Raw genomic sequence first — 16290 nt, forward strand, 5'->3', positions numbered from 1 at the left:
CAAGGTACATTTGTAGTGTTCTTCACTGGTAGATGGAAAAAAAAAAAAAAAAAGACTACAAAAATCCTAAACGATCAAGGTGACATATGACAATAACATAGGCTGTGCCTTACCAAGAGAGCCAGTGCATCCAAAGCCAGACATCCACCAAAGGTCACAGGATATGAAATAATGGATATGAAATAATGGGTGTCCCTGATCTTGATGATACATTGTTGAGGAGATAAAAATTAAAGGCTAAAAACCAAGAAAATGGGGTAAATATTTAACGGGGGTCAAGAAACAAGCAGGTCAAAGTAAATGACTAAGAGGGAACCAATCAATCTGATACAACCATATCCAATCAGAAATGACCTTGATGATGTTCAGGGAAAAGTAAAGCCAGTAACAGCTGGTTTATGAGACACATTTGCTGAGCTTTGACATTGACTGCTCTACTCCCAGGGAAGAAGGCAATGAGGCCTTTAATTAGAAATTTGCTATCACTTTCATGTGACAAGAGTCTAATGTCCTTGAGGCATTGGGAAGGACACTCAAGGGTCTGAATCAGAGTTCATCAAAGAGTGACGAGTGATATCCCACCACACAGACAAAGTTACAGAAAGACACCAGCTATTTCAGGCCTGAGAGTTCTGTCCTATGAACAGTGGGATTCAAGAGAAGAGCTCATTCCCAGAGAATGACTCCATTTGACTGAGTAGAGCAGAGTGGGCCACATCAGCTTCAATCAGAGTTCTCTGTTAATACATACCTCCAACGGCTGCTGTTTTGCATTTATCGACAGGTTCCTCTAAAAGTAGTCTCAGGTATACTTGCTGAGGCAGGGTCTCGTCTTCTATTTCATGTTTCCAAACCATACACTTATGGGCATCCCAAAAAACTCAGTGGTGTGCCTGGAACAAAGAAGCAGTTTCAGCTTAACAACTTCAAAACAGAATCACAAAATTCTAAAGCTGAGAGAGACTGTGTAAATTCAGTGCAGTTCACTATAAATAAAAGGATTAAAGTACTTGTAAACTTGGAAACAAAGAATTCATAATGAACCTTCCCTACCTCCTCCCATTTTTTCTTTCTTTTCTAGCTTTTTAATTGTTGTATTTTTTTACAGTAGTATAATATATACATATAACATAAAGCTTACTCCATCTTTTCTAATTAAAAGTTTTTAGCCCTATGACTATAAAAGGTGTTTCTCCTTTTATATAATTATCTACTATTTTTAGTTGCCAACAAATAATTGATTATCATAAATTAAGTATAAGTTTGAAGTTTCAGCTTCAAACTGAAAACAAAGGTAACTACTGAGTTATTGTCTTTACAAGTTGACTTATAAAAATGTTATGATCTCTCTGGGGCCAAAACATTACCCTGATAAGTAACAGCTTTTATAGTTATATATGTGTACATGGTACACATTTCCTGGCAGCATAATCAGGAAGCTAGAGACAATGTCTTGTACTAAAGAACAAAGAGGGCTATTCATTTAGTGCCTCATTCGTAGTAATTTGTACTTATGTGTGGAAGAATATGGAATCTAATGGTAGCTAGAAAGGCAGTATATTTTGTTCGATCGTATTTAATTTAATCAGTAACATTTTCTTTTTTTTTTTTTTCCCGTGATAATCTATAAGAATTAGGCTCTCAACCCTTTTCAGGATCATATACGCCCTACAGTATTGAGTATCTATGAAAACTAAGCCTGTTCCATCCCTCTCCACTTAAATTTCAGGACAATCGTTAACTCCTTAAAGCTATCCCTGGACCCCAGGATAAAAATCACAGGTGCTCTCCAGCTGTCAAGCTGGGGAGCTGATACCTTGAGCCAACTAACAGACTTAATTCTATAAACCATTCTTACAGACAAAAACAATCCACTACTCTCAACAGTCCTAAGGACTTAGTTAGGACCAGGCATCCCTCCGCACCCTCCCATCTTTTAATCATTATTTATTCTATCGGTAAGAAAAGGTGCTACATCTGTAAATAATCAAACATAGGCACAAAGAAAGCAGTTATCAACTAAAACAGCAATAAAATAAAACAAACAAACAAAAACTAGGACTCTTTTGCCATTACATTAGCTTAAAAGTATTCAATTAAAGTTTCAGGCCAGGCGTGCTGGCTCATGCCTATAATTCCAGCACTAACCTAGGCAACAAAACGCTTAGGAAATGATGGAGCTTCTGGTTCCTCAGAAGGGGAGCAGGGAAGACTGAAAAGATGGGGGTGGTGAAGTGTGTATAAAAAAAAAAAGACCCTTACCCCGCACCATAAATTAAAGTTAACTCAAGATGGAGTAAACACCTAAAATTAAGACCTGAAACTATAAAATTCCTAGCAAAAAAAAAAAAAAAATAGAGGAAACGCTTCATGACATTGGAGTTGGCAATGATTTTTTGGGTATGACATCAAAAACACAGGTTAAAAAAAAAAACACACAAAATAAGCAAATGGGACTACATCAAACTTAAAAACTAAAGGAAGCAATCAACCAAGTGAAAGGACAACCCACAGAAAATATTTGTAAACCATATATCTGACAAAGTGTTAATATCCAGAATATATAAAGAATGCCCACAATTCAACAACAAAAAGCTAAATAATAATTAAAAATTGGCAAAGGATTTGAATGGACATTTCTCCAAAGAAGATATGCAAATGGTCAATAAGCACATGAAAAGATGCTTAACATTCCTAATCATCAGGAAAATGCAAATCAAAACCACAATGAGATATCATCTCACACCCATTAGAATGACCACTATCAAAAACAAAAATAGAAAATAGCAAGTGTTGACAAAGATGTGGAGAAGTTGACTGTAATATTTGTACGGTGTTGGCAGAAATGTCAAATGGCACATTTCTGCCAGTTATGGCAGTTCCTCAAAACATATGATCCAGTAAGCTCACTTTTGGTACGCATCTGAAAGAAGTGAAAGCAGGGTCTTGAAGAGATATCTGCACACCCCTGTTTACTTAAGCACTACTCACAATAGTTAAGAGGTGGATGCAACCTACACATCCAATGACAGATGAATAAAGAAAACATGGTATATACATACAATGAAATATTATTCAACCTTAAAAAGAAGGAAATCCTCTTATGTGCTCCAACATGGATGAACCCTGAGGACATTATGCAAAGTAAAACAAGCCAGTCACAAAAAGACAAATATTACATGATTCTACTTATAGGAGATACCTAAAGTAGCCAAATTTACAGAAACAGAAGGTGGTTCGTAGTTGCCAGAGGCTGGGCAGTCGGGCTAAAGGGGTGTTGCTGTTCAATGGGTATAGAGTTTCAGTTTTGCAACATAAAAAGTTCTAGAGAGCTTTTGTACAACAATGTGTACATAGTTAACACTACTGTACACTTAAAAATGAATATATTTTATGTTATGTGTTTTTTACCACAATAAAAACAAATGAGAGATTATCCTGGATTATCTGAATGGGCCTAGTATAATCACCAGGGTCCTTAAAAGTGGAAGTGGTAGACAGAAAAGGAAGTCAGAGTAATGCAATATGAGGCCATTTGACCATTGTTGACTTTAAAGATGGAAAGGGGCCAGGAGCCAAGAAATGCAGCCAGCAGCTAGAAGCTAAAAAATAAAAACAAGGAAAGGAACTCTTCCCTAGAGCCTGTGGAAAAGAGTGCAGCCTGTGGACACCTGTTTTGTTTTGCTACAGGGTCTCACTCTGTCGCCCAGGCTGGAGTGCAGTGGCATGATCCCTGCTCACTGCAACCTCTGCCTCCAGGGTTCAAGCGATTCTCATGCCTCAGCCTCCTGAGTAGCTGAGACTACAGGCATTCACCACTACACCCGACTAATTTTTGTATTTTTTGGTAGAGACAGGGTTTCACCATGTTGGCCAGGCTGGTCTTGAACTCCTGACCTCAAGTGATCCACCAGCTTGGCCTCCCAAAGTGCTGGGTTTACAGGCATGAGCCACTGCGCCTGGCCCGTTGATTTTAGCCCAGTGAGACCTGCCGTCAGACTTCTGACGCACAGAACTGTAAGATGATAAATTTGTGTGGAGCAAAGAAGGGGAGGAGGGAGGGAAGAAGGGAGAAAGGGAGGGAGTTAGAACCCCAGATCCTCTCCCTCACCTGGTAGAGCCAAACAAACCATCCCTACATCCTTACATCCCTGTAAGAAGGGGCAGTTTACCCTCTGGAGAAAATGATACAGCAAGACTTCAAACCTAGACTCCAGATAAGGCTGAAACAAAAGCACTGGATCTAAGCATTCTCAGGCTTGGATGGTGAGACCTCTGGCTCCCTTCCTCCTCACTCCTCTGTGGTGCCCCAAATCCTCACAGGTAGGCTTACACCCTACAAAAAAAGTAAACAAAGAATTCCTTTTTGGATAAACTGAAAGGTCCAAGGAAAAAAGTCTACAGATTTTGATACATGATAATTACCTACTGAAATGGCTAGTAAAGCCTCTGCTCAAAGACCTTAGAGTGAAGCCAATCAGGTAACAAATTTGCAGTCCATTTTTTATTATCTTACTCTTAAGTAAGAACAGACAACTAAATCCCCAGCACTCATTTGGGAAGAGCCTTTAACATTAAAATCAGTGATCAAAATGAGAAGATAAAGGGAACACACAGGAAAATGTGCAAAGAACGGGAAAAAACAGCAAAATAGTCCAATTCATATTCTCAAAAAAATGAGAAAATATTGCATCTATGAAACAAAAACAGGATTCTAATTTTTAAAACAAAATATTCATAGACCCTAAAAAATTAAATTCAAAATTACAAACCCGCTAGCAGAAATTAAACATTCAACAGATACTAAGGAAACCTCTCAGAAAGCAGAAGAAAAACACAGAAGGATGGAAAATAGTTAAGAGTAAGACTTAAGAAAATTAGAGGATCAAACAGTAGGTGCAAATACCCAACTAACAGACTAAGAGAAAAGAGAGAATGGGGGGGGGGGAATTATCAAAGAAATAGTACAAGAAAATTTACAAATTGACAGACATCAGTTTCCAAGCTGAGAGAACCATGAACATCAAAAACAACGAGAGGTGTCCCAATATTGCAGAATTCTGGAGATAAAGAAAAGTAATGAAACATTTTCCAGAGACAAAAAAACAGTTCACAAACAACCAACTGGGAGGCAGAATGGCTTGAGACATCTCAACTTATACCACAGAGCTCAGCCACAAAAATATATAGTCATAATAAAGTAGACATTAATACTTATCTAAATATAGACTGCATCAAGAAAATAAAGAGAAAGGAAAAGTAAGTATGTAGTAAGGGTAAAGGGTGGTCAATATGTAGGTATGTAGTAAGGGTAAAGGGTGCAGTAACAATGACTGCATCAAGAAAATAAAGAGACAGGAAAAGTAGGTATGTAGTAAGGGTAAATGGTGGTCTATGAGAGAGAACTCCTCAGTAGGAAATCAATGTATAAGTCTAAGATTTTAAAAGGAATCAATAAATGGCACTTAGAGCATACAATGTGTTGTTTAGAAATAGGTAGATGAATACTGGAAAATACAACTAAAAGTATTGAAAAGGGCTATCTTTAGGCAAAGAGGCAATAAGAGTATAAAAGAACAAAGAATGGCTATTAGAGTACTATTTGAATTCTTAAACACTATACATGCAATTACCTCTAAATAAATAAAATAAATGAAAGGAAAGAAGGAAGGAAGGAAAGGAGGGAAAGAGGGAGAAAGACTTAAGAAAACAATTCTACAAATTGTTACACAGTAGAGATCTTCAATGTTCATCTACACAGAAAGAATGGAAACAGCAACTGTCCTAAGATTATGCAAATGATTACTTGTGGCTTGGGATAAAATTTCCAAATATAGTGCCATACATAGATTCCAAAAGTGCTGTACTGCAAACACCTAAAATGATAACAGGCTGTAGAAAATAATATTGAATGCTTCAAAAATATGACTCAAATAATGAAGACACTGATGTCAGATATGTATGTAAAGAGTTGGAAGAAAATTATTCTGGGGTAGGAAAAAAGCATTAGTTATAAATACTCCATTTTGCATAAATACTTGCACAAAATATGTACATAACTAAATTAATTAAATGGTAATATGTATTTGACTATTTCATCTATATCCCCAAAATATTCCTTATATATTCCAATTGCCGACAAAAATTGTTTGTTTAGATCCTTTCATTGGGAGAACACAGAAAATATAAATTAGCATAAAAGGTAAATAATTTAAAAATCCATTTACCTGAATCATGCTGTTATTTTTCTTCATCAGTCTTCCTTCCAATCTAGAAGAAAGTAATATGTAAATTAAAGTGCATTCTTCATGCAATGAGCTGCTTATAAGAAAAAAAGCCTAAAATCCAAGTTAACTATTACTCACTTCTTGTTATGTATCCATAGGAAAAAGAAAAAGCATTATTTCACCAATTCCCAACTAATTTCTGGCTGTCATGGTATTCAGAGTAAGCTTCTATTAGACAATGCCAAGCAGAAGTAAGCATGCAAATCCAATGGCAATAAAAAAAATCGCACACCAAATGCATCTGATGGTATAACAGGAGTTTTAAAACCATGTACCTTTATAAATTATCTCCTCTCCATTTAGGTAAATAACTGCTAACTGACTATATAAAAAAGATAAAGAAGCAAGAAAGTGTATTTTTCAAACCGTAATAATTACAACCCTGGGGTAAATTTTCATTTTTACCAAAATGCAATCAATAGCAAGTTAAGTGGAACAACCACAGACCACATACATAAGGGTATGATCAAACAGCTTATAAATAACTAACCCACATCACCCTAAAGGCTTAAAAATGCTTCCGCGTTTTATTTCATGAAAGACTTTTTCAGCTAAAAATGAAATATGACCCTGTGTAAGTAAAATATACAAGTGAATTAGGCTACATGCAGAAAGGGGAAAAAGTAATTTTTAAAAAAATTAGCAAGCCCAGAAATCTTGTGTGGCTTAATAAATTTTCTTAAAGTGAACACCACTCTCCCAAAAAGTCAACACTGCCCTGCCTTCAAATAGAACACATTAGTTTTGCCTGTTGGGCTAGGTATAATTATTTAGGAATCTATCTGGGAGTCTAAGAATCCCTGTATCTGGTCAAAAATAAAATGCTTTAAGGAAAGGGGAGCAAGTAGTCGTTGACTACAAAGTGGTATTATTTCCGAAAGATGTTAACGTGTCTGAGGAAAAAGTTTTGGCTGATTGGTTGATTGTATGAGGTCAACCTGCAAGTTTTCCAGAGACCAAAGGACAGAGAAGCAGTTTATGATAGAAACAGAAGGGGAAGGGCCTTCCTGTTGTCCAGGAGGAATGGACTTCTGGGAATAAGATGGGAGAAGGCAGGAGCAGAGGGGAGAGAAGGGAGTGGGGAGGGAGGGTGGCCTCCTTTCTATAGGTACAGAAATACCTATAAAGATAGTAACCAAGCTCGTCCGTGCTAGAAGCTAGATGAAATTACTAATGCATGATCTCACTTAATCTTCCAATTCCTAGGAAGCCTGTTTTGCAATCTCCAGTTGACAGATACCAATACTGAGTCTCAAATCATCAATGGTTTCTGATGTAAACAGTTTGTGGGTGAAATAATGCTATTCCTCTTTACAGCTTGAATGCAGGGCTAGATTCGCCATCAACAAAAAGAGAGAGATTCACGAAAATGAAGCCTTATAATTAAATACAGAATATGCTGTTTTGTCCCTACCCACAAATCATTTAAAGGAAAAGAATCAACTTATTCAGGACCCAAGAAGTCTTCTGAATTACCAGAAAGTGGAATAGTTTTGTTACTTGTAAAGTAGGCCCATGTTATCTTTTTGTACATCAAAGAAGTTTCAAAAGAAACTGAATTTCATAAGAGATAATTTTCTGACATGTTAACTGGTTTTATGGTACTGTGTGCTTTCCCACTGTAATGGGAGAAATCAGAAGAACACAGTGTCCCTCAGAGATAGCCACAGATGCAAAGAGGCAAATTACCACCAGATAATTATTGAAGAACCCATGATAGTGTCACCTTCAAACGGCATGCCACACCTGCATGAATATTTAATTTCTATCACAAGTACTTTCAAAAAGCAGGGGCCAAAATAGGAACATAGTTGAAAAAGGGAACTTCCCATTCTGCCATTTGACAGGAAGAAAATAAAATATCTACCTTTTAAGGCAATATGTTATATATCAAAGAAGTGTAGCTAAAAAGATCTTCCTACATCCTCACTGGTGAACACAAAGTAATATCTCAATGACAATAAATGATTGTGAGACATCATGAGATGCCTTTATACTTAACCCCACAAGAACCCTATGTGTGTGTGTTGGGTGAGGGGTGGAGGGTGAAGGGTTTAGAATCCCCTACTTAACCAGATGAAGACATTAGGCTCATAACAGAGGTTATGTTGTAACTTGTCCAAAGTTGCAAATTTGTCCAACGTCAAACTTTGAGGAAATGGGAAAGGGTTCCAAATTACATGTCGGATACCTTTAGGCTATTGTGTTGACCATAACAACTCTGCCTTGGTGATGAATATACTTGAATCTGTTTTTTAATAAAAATTGATCCATTCACTATTTTCCAGTTTCAAATTGCTTTTGCTATCTTCCCGAGTAAAGGATCTTGACACTCCTTCCTCCCGTGAGATGGAGTAAGTATTCTGTCAGCGAGTGGCTTGAGAAGGTCTAGAGGGACTATTTTTAGGATAGCTGCTAAAGCCTCTGAGAGCACCCTGGTAATCTTCCTTTTATAGGATCTAGCATATGGAATGCATAGTGAAAGCTGCAGGCTTGATTTTTCAGGGGACACATGCCATGAAGATACAATGCAAAAAGTTCTTTCTGGGACTCTATAAGTAAGCAAGTTAACAATGCATACCATGCACAGTAAATCATCTAAGGAAAAAATTACCCACATTATACTTAAAAGTCTGTGGCTTTAAACTTTCGATTGAGGATTGAGCAAAGTATGGCATGAGTCTTTGCAGACATTAACCTAATGACATGCAGAATCCTGGTGGTGGGGGGAGTGTGGTACAGAATAAGGTACTCTTCCCCTATTCAATAATTCTGGTATAGCAATACTCAAACTCCTATGTGTTTACTACTTGTGACTTCCTCTCAAGGAAAACACACTGGAGTAGGAGAAAGTTCAAAGGGTAAAAAGGAATGGGCATAAGAACCAAGGTTGTGGAAAGAAAAGATTAAAGTTCACAAAATTCTGCAAGGCATTGGCAAGCCCCCACTTTATAAGTTTACATTTGTAGGGCCAACCCTTTCAAAACTTATTACTTCCTCTTAGATTGGGGGTGCAGGGGGGCAGTGGTTTCATTCTGGGGCCAATCTGATTGATCAATAGGCAGTGGCTTCCTAGAAGCCACACCAGAAGACAGTGCCCAAATCAACTGCCATTGCCTGCTATGGACACACGATGTGGAAATTGCAGCAGGCACGCTTCGTTTTTGGCAGCCCTGTCCCACACCCTATTATTAGAGTTCAGTTGTTGATTCTCAGGGGAAAGACGGCGTGTAATAAGAAATAAATAATATAGAGAGACCAGGAAGAGCACTCCATTAAAACTGCATTTTATTAGAATAGTAAAAACACTGAAAACTTTCTCATTCTTACTCATAAACAGCATGTTTTGCAAATTAGAGCCTGGCTTAAGAGAATACAAAATCCAAAGTAGAAAGTTTGTGTTTTCTTCCTTTATACAAAGTTAGTGTTTTCTTCCTTTAATATCTAACTCTCAATAAACAGAGTTTAACTGACCCTTTTCTCCCTTTCTTCTGCTTGGAGGAGAACCTTTACTATCTTCAAACAGGATCCTGCTGCTGTCAAAAAGCCCCAGGCATGGTCTCTAGCTTTGGTGACTGAAGGTTGCAAGTCTCTTGCTGCAGTCACCCTTAAAGCTTCTTCCTGCTGGCAGCTGGTATCACTGGCATCAGCTCTCTTCACAAGGGAGGACTTCCCACTACACTTAACGAAAGACTTAATCTTCCCTTCACTACACTGCTTTCTTACCTTTTCTAGATTAAAAGAGTAATGCAAAGGGTAAAGTCCTTCCTCAAACTTTGCCTCAATTTACAGCCAAACATGATTGTTTTGAGTAAGTTACAGAGCTCCTCTCTTGAAACTGCTGGCTGAGATGTAAAAGAAAACAAAAAATAAAAAAGACCATCCATTAACTACCCTGGGAGTTCAGCAACTTCCAAACTGGCCTCTCAAACCGGTTTCCCTTTTCCTGTAAAACGCATTTGAATAGAGTTTAGAATAACAGGTTCACCTAGAAGGAAAGAACAGACTTACGGATTGCAATCTACTAAAAATGTAGGAGCTGAATGAGGGATTTAATGAGGGATAAAAATTCCAAAGAAATATACTACACGCCCTTAAGGAAGTAGTTACTTAAAAAGATGATAAAGAGTGAAAGTAACTATGCTCCAGGCAATGGTGAGATAAGTTCATGGGAACAAACCATAACTGGTAAAAGACTGGAAACTAAACCAGTTTTAAGCACGACCTCAAAGCAAACAACACCTCCGCTCACCTTCCCAGAAAGAGTGACACCAAGTGCCTTCGCTTAATGCTGCAGAAAAGAAGAGGTACTTTATCCCTTCATTCGGCAAACATTTATTGAGCAAGAAGGTGGGATTATATAGAGATGAAAGAGCAGCTTCCCTGAAGGAGCTTAGTTTAGCAAGGAGAAAAAAAACACATAAATCAGTATTTACATTTCTATGTGGTACCAGGGAGTCATAACACTGAGCTAAAGCACAACATCAACCAACACAACCACTTCCCTGGTAGGGGCCAGACACAATTCTGATATTTTTAGGTAACTCATTTGAATCTTTGAAACAAGCCTATGAGACTGGCAAACACTTTTCCTGGTTTACTGGTGCAATTAGCGTGTATGAGATATAAAAAAGGATCTTTCAAACACAAAGTTTACTCAAATTAAATCTTCAAATTATGCCTCCCTCCCCAAATACAAATCTCAATCCCTATTTTAGCTTTTGCAGGTTGCCCAGCAGTATCTGAGGTTCCCAGAACTCTCACTGAGAAATTCACAAATTGAAGAAATTATTTCCTACATCACAGGACTTGTTATCAAGGGCCACGTCAGTAATGCCCTGCCTACAGTAGAGCATTACTAAAAACAAACAAAATGAGAGCAGTTTTGTTTGTTTTTAAATCCTTACCCACAGATGTACCAAAATAATCTTCTACGTTATTTAATCCTAGCTTCGTCAAGGGCAAGAGTCACACCATGTCTGTGTTTAATGAGTTCTCAGTACGTAAGACAGACATTGGTTAGCACCCAGTAAAATCATATCATATTTGTGTTACCAATTAAATCAAATTGATCTTCTCAGTTATTGTCAAGACCACTTTTACTTTCTATATTTATTATTTTCTTTTTAAATTTTATTTTTATTTGACAAATAATTGTATACATTTATGGAGAATAATGTGATGTATTTTGATATATATTTACAATGTGGAAAGATTAAATCAGGCTAACATATCTATCACCTCACATACTTATTTTTTGTGGTAAAAACATGTAAAATCTATTCTAGCAATTTTGAAATCTATGATGCATTATTTATTAATATTACAGTCATCATTCCTTACAGTAGATTTCTTGAACTTATTCCTCCAATTTATCTCCCCATCCCCTCTCCCCCTTAACCATCCCAGCCTCTGGTAACCACCATTCTACTCTCTACTTCTATGAGTTTGACTTTTTAAGAATCTACATATATGTGAGATCATGTAGTAACATAATGTCCTCCAGGTTCATCCATGTTGATGCAAATGCGCCCACTTTTTAAAGGGTGAAGAGTATTCCATAGTGTGTATATGCCACATTTTCTTTATCCATTCATCTGATAATGGACTCCTAGGTTGTTTCCATATCTCAGCTATTGTGAATAGTGACACAATAAACATGGGAGTACACATATCTCTTCTGCATTCAGATCAAATTTCTTTGGCTACATTCTTAGAAGTGAGATTACTGAATCATATGGTAATTCTATTTTCGGTTTTCTGACAAATCTCCATACTGGTTTCCATGATGATTGCATTAATTTTCATTCCCACCAAAAGTGCACAGGGGTTCCCTTTTCTCCACACTAGTCATTATTTTCAAGACTAAATTACTACCCACCCTCAAAAGAGTTATTCATTGCTAGGTATTTGCTCCTGCAGTTCCCTGTAATGCCCTTCCTCTATCCTGCTCCCCACACTGTTAATCCATTCCCATCACCTGGCTTAGAAAGAACAATGGAAATATGATCCAATAAAATTTGGATTAGGAATTAGGTAATTACCACCATATTGGAATATAATACAATTTCCATTAAAACCGTCTTCACACAGTCTTATTCCACTACCAACATGTTTAACTAAAGTAGTACTAACATGTTCAGTTTAACTAAATAGAACTGTTAATGCTTAAAAAAAATAGTTCTCTACACTATGTTTAATCTACTGTGGTTCAAGCAGCCTCTGTCTCGAATAGTAATACTCTCTCCTTAACTAGTCAGAAAGTCCCACAAGGATGGCTTATGTCATATCCCAAACAGACAGTACATAATCCAACAATTTAATAAATATTTTTAAAACTAAATGCCTTGCCTTTTGAACTTGGATTCTTTTTAGAATTTATGGAGAATAAATATCTATTGAAAATTAAAGGAATTCATAGAACAATGAGACTTTCTGAATTTCCTTTTAAAACACTTTGAAGGAACATTTTGGCTTCAAACAAAAATTCAACATGAATTGTCAAAACCAAGCTATCATAATAAACTTTCCAAGTCTCAAAACCTGTCTTCTGTGTTTCTAAAAGAGGCAAAATTTGGCAAGCAAATAAGAATAAAATGGACCAATAAAAAACTTTGAGTTTACTCCAATATAGAAACAGACTAAAATATAAAACCCAATTACAATGCAGATTACAGGAAATGTTTTTAACCAAGAATAAACTAATTTATTCAAACTGGATTTGTTGTAGACTTATTTCAGAGTATCTGTTCACTCACTCCCATTTCTGGGGGACTCTGCCATATTCCCAGGCCCAGTTGTCTCTCAACTGCCATCTTCTGTCACCTGACACAACTCCACAAGCACACAGCCATAGCTGATCAAACCCGAAAGAACACCTGACCCAAAGAGAGCCATTCAGAAGCTGGCCAGAAGCCTGTGGCTTGAGTTTGATTACTTGCTAAAATGATGAACTCAGTCAATCAGCTTTGCCGCTGCAGGAACTAGAATCAAGAAACCCTGAAGGAAATTGCCAGTTAGATGTCATGGTGAAAGGTCAAGAGGAACACTTAAGCTCAGGGCAATCATCATGGGCCAAGTGTGCCACAGAAAGCAAGTACTGGACTGAAGCCAGTTCCCAACCTGAGGTCTCAGGGAATCTACATTTTGAACCCTCTTCTTGAGTGAGAGTGACCTGGTTTTTGCCACCAAAAGACAGAGCTTATGATAGCAACCTAAGTTAAAATCTTATGTAAAGACCTACCATTGACATATTTAGTAAGAACAAAATCACCTTCTTTTAGATAATTAGAGGAAACAGCTTACATCACTTAGCAATCTGAAGTCAGGTTTGTTTGTTTGTTTGTTTAAAAAAATAAAAAAGAGTCTTATTATTTTCAACTTGTCTCCTCTGGACTTCTGGTTCTTCACCTATAAAGTGAGGTCTGTTTATTAGACCCTCTCTAAGTCCTTTTAATGGTTTATAATCTCAGTACAGGTACCCTGAGACAAAGGAAGCCTCTCTGTGGGCAGTGTTTGGACAGTGGTAGAAAACATTCTCCACTACCTTAGCTGTCACATGATGAATTCTCATTCTATTAAATTCATAATTAGAACTAACAAATTTTTCTACAAAAATTCTTAAGATGAGTCAGTTCATAGGCTATCTCATTTTAGACATAGATACACAGAATATTAGAATTTTTGATACTGTTGATTGCTCTACTTTTCATTTAAAATATTTAGTTATACTCAATGCCCTGCCTCTCCCTTAGTTAAAAAAACAAGCAAACAAACAAAAAACTAAGAAGCAGACAGAGTGCTATCCTTATAGTCATTAGAGGAAATACTTAGATCAGAAATGATGCTACAACCTTAACCATACATTGTCAATACTCCACTTTGGGGAGCAGGGGGCATGATAACAAAATAAGATATTGGAAATACAAATACTTATATCATTCAGGCTTTAACATAAATTAAAACAGCATTTATCTCAGAGTCTAAAATTGTGAGTATTCAACGACAAAAACTGCTCCAAAAGCATTTTTTAAATGATATCAGAAAAAACTGTCCAAGACTGAGAAATGGGAAAAAGGGATTCCTAGGTATGTTTCCAGAATATCCACGTCAATACGCACTTTTGACTAACTTCCCATTTCACTGTCAGTAATTCCAAGTAATTCTTGTCCATAGCAATGTAAATAAATTTTGTCCAGTAAAGATACGATTGATTTCTACCTGGACGAAAAGATAACCCCAAACATTACATTTTATTGCTCCATGGATATTAACCAACTGTGTTATATATTGATACATTTATTTCAGCATTCCTGGGGGGTTTTCAGTTCCTCAAATTTGCCTTTAATTCACCTCGGTTAACCCCCTCATTAACTGAACTGAATGAACCTTTGATATATGTTCATTTTATATCTGCATGCAATACGCTTTTAACTTTTCAAAAATTACTCTTTAGCAGTAACAGTCCATTTTAAAAATCAGTCCATTATAACATCTGGAAAGGTATTTGTTGTTTACAGTAAATGGTAAATATATAACTCATCAGGCTATGAATAACCAGTCCATGTTATTTGGAAGCCAGGTTGATATAGTTTGGCTCTGTGTCCCTACCCAAATCTCATGTTGAATTGTCCAATTCTGGACACGGGGCCTGGTGGTAGGTGACTGGATCACAGGGGTAGTTTCTAATAGTTTAGCACCATCCCCCCAGTGCAATCTCATGACACAGTTCTTACCAGATCTGCTTGTTAAAAAGTGTGTAGCATCTCCCCAACCATTCTCCTGCCAACCATGTAAAGATGTGCCTGCTACCCCTTCACCTTCCGCCATGATTGTAAGTTTTCTGAGGCCTCCCCAGAAGCAGAAGCCTGTACAGCCTGCATAACTTTAAGCCAGTTAAACCTCGTTTCTATATAAATTACTCAGTCTCAGGTAGTTCTTTATAACAGTACAAGAACAGACTAATATAGAAAATACGGGACGGGTGCAGTGGCTCACACCTTGTAATCCCAGCATTTTGGGTAGCCGAGGTAGTCGGATCACCTGAGGTCAGGAGTTCAAGACCAGCCTGGCCAACATGGTAAAATCTTGTCTTTACTAAATATACAAAAAAAAAAAAAAAATAGCCAGGCGTGGTGGTGCATGCCTATAATCCCAGCTACTTGGGAGGCTGAGGCAGGAGAGTCATTTGAACTCAGGAGGCAGAGGTTGCAGTGAGCCAAGATTGTGCCACTGCACTCCAGTCTGGGCAACAGAGCAAGACTCTGTCTCAAAATAAAAAAAGGAGGGAAGGGAAGGGGAGGGAAGGGGAGGGGAGGGGAGGGGAGGGGAGGGGAGGGGAGTGGGAAGGGGAAGGGGGAGGGGAGTGGGAAGGGGAAGGGGGAGGGGAGTGGGAAGGGGAAGGGGGAGGGGAGTGGGAAGGGGAAGGGGGAGGGGAGTGGGAAGGGGAAGGGGAAGGGGAAGGGGAAGGGAGCGGAGGGGAAGAGAAGGGAAGGGAAGGGAAAAAACTGTTACAAGAGAAGTAGGGCATTGCTATAAAGATACCCAAAAATGTAGAAGCAACTTTGAAACTGGGTAATAGGCAGAGGTTGGAACAGTTTGCAGTGCTCAGAAGAAGACAGGGAAGACACGGTAGAAAAGAAAAACCATTTTCTGAGGAGAAATTCAAGCCGGCTACAGAAATTCGTTTAAGTAAAGAGGAGCTGAATGTTAATAGCCAACACAACAGGGAAAATGCCTCCAAAGCACTTCAGAGACCTTTGTGGCAGTACTTCCCATCACAGGCCAGGAGGTCTAGGAGGGAAAAATAGTTTTGTGGGCCAGGCCTAGGACACCATTGCTCTGTGCAGCCTCAGGTCATGGCTCTTTGCATCCCAGCCACTCCAGCTCTAGCCATGACTAAAAAGGTCCAGATAAGTCTTAGGCCACTGCTCCAGAGGGTGTAAGCTAGAAGCCATCAAGGCTTCCATGTGGTGTTAATCCTGCAGGTGCACAAAGGTCAAAA

General features: G+C 37.9%; 1 protein-coding gene across 48 annotated transcripts in view; it reads right to left on the reverse strand.

Moving 5' to 3' along the window:
* Positions 1-16290, reverse strand: part of SGMS1 (sphingomyelin synthase 1) — a 314409-nt gene that overhangs the window by 149272 nt on the left and 148847 nt on the right. For 31 of the 48 annotated variants that reach the window (XM_077945130.1, XM_077945145.1, XM_077945158.1 and 28 more), the window contains 2 exon segments: positions 6228-6270; positions 752-893 (listed from right to left, as the gene is read on the reverse strand). The gene's annotated coding sequence lies outside the window, so the exon portion shown is untranslated. 48 annotated transcript variants of the gene reach the window in all.

This window comes from Macaca mulatta, chromosome 9 (genome assembly GCF_049350105.2).
Source record: "Macaca mulatta isolate MMU2019108-1 chromosome 9, T2T-MMU8v2.0, whole genome shotgun sequence".
In the NCBI taxonomy this organism is placed as follows: domain Eukaryota; kingdom Metazoa; phylum Chordata; class Mammalia; order Primates; family Cercopithecidae; genus Macaca; species Macaca mulatta.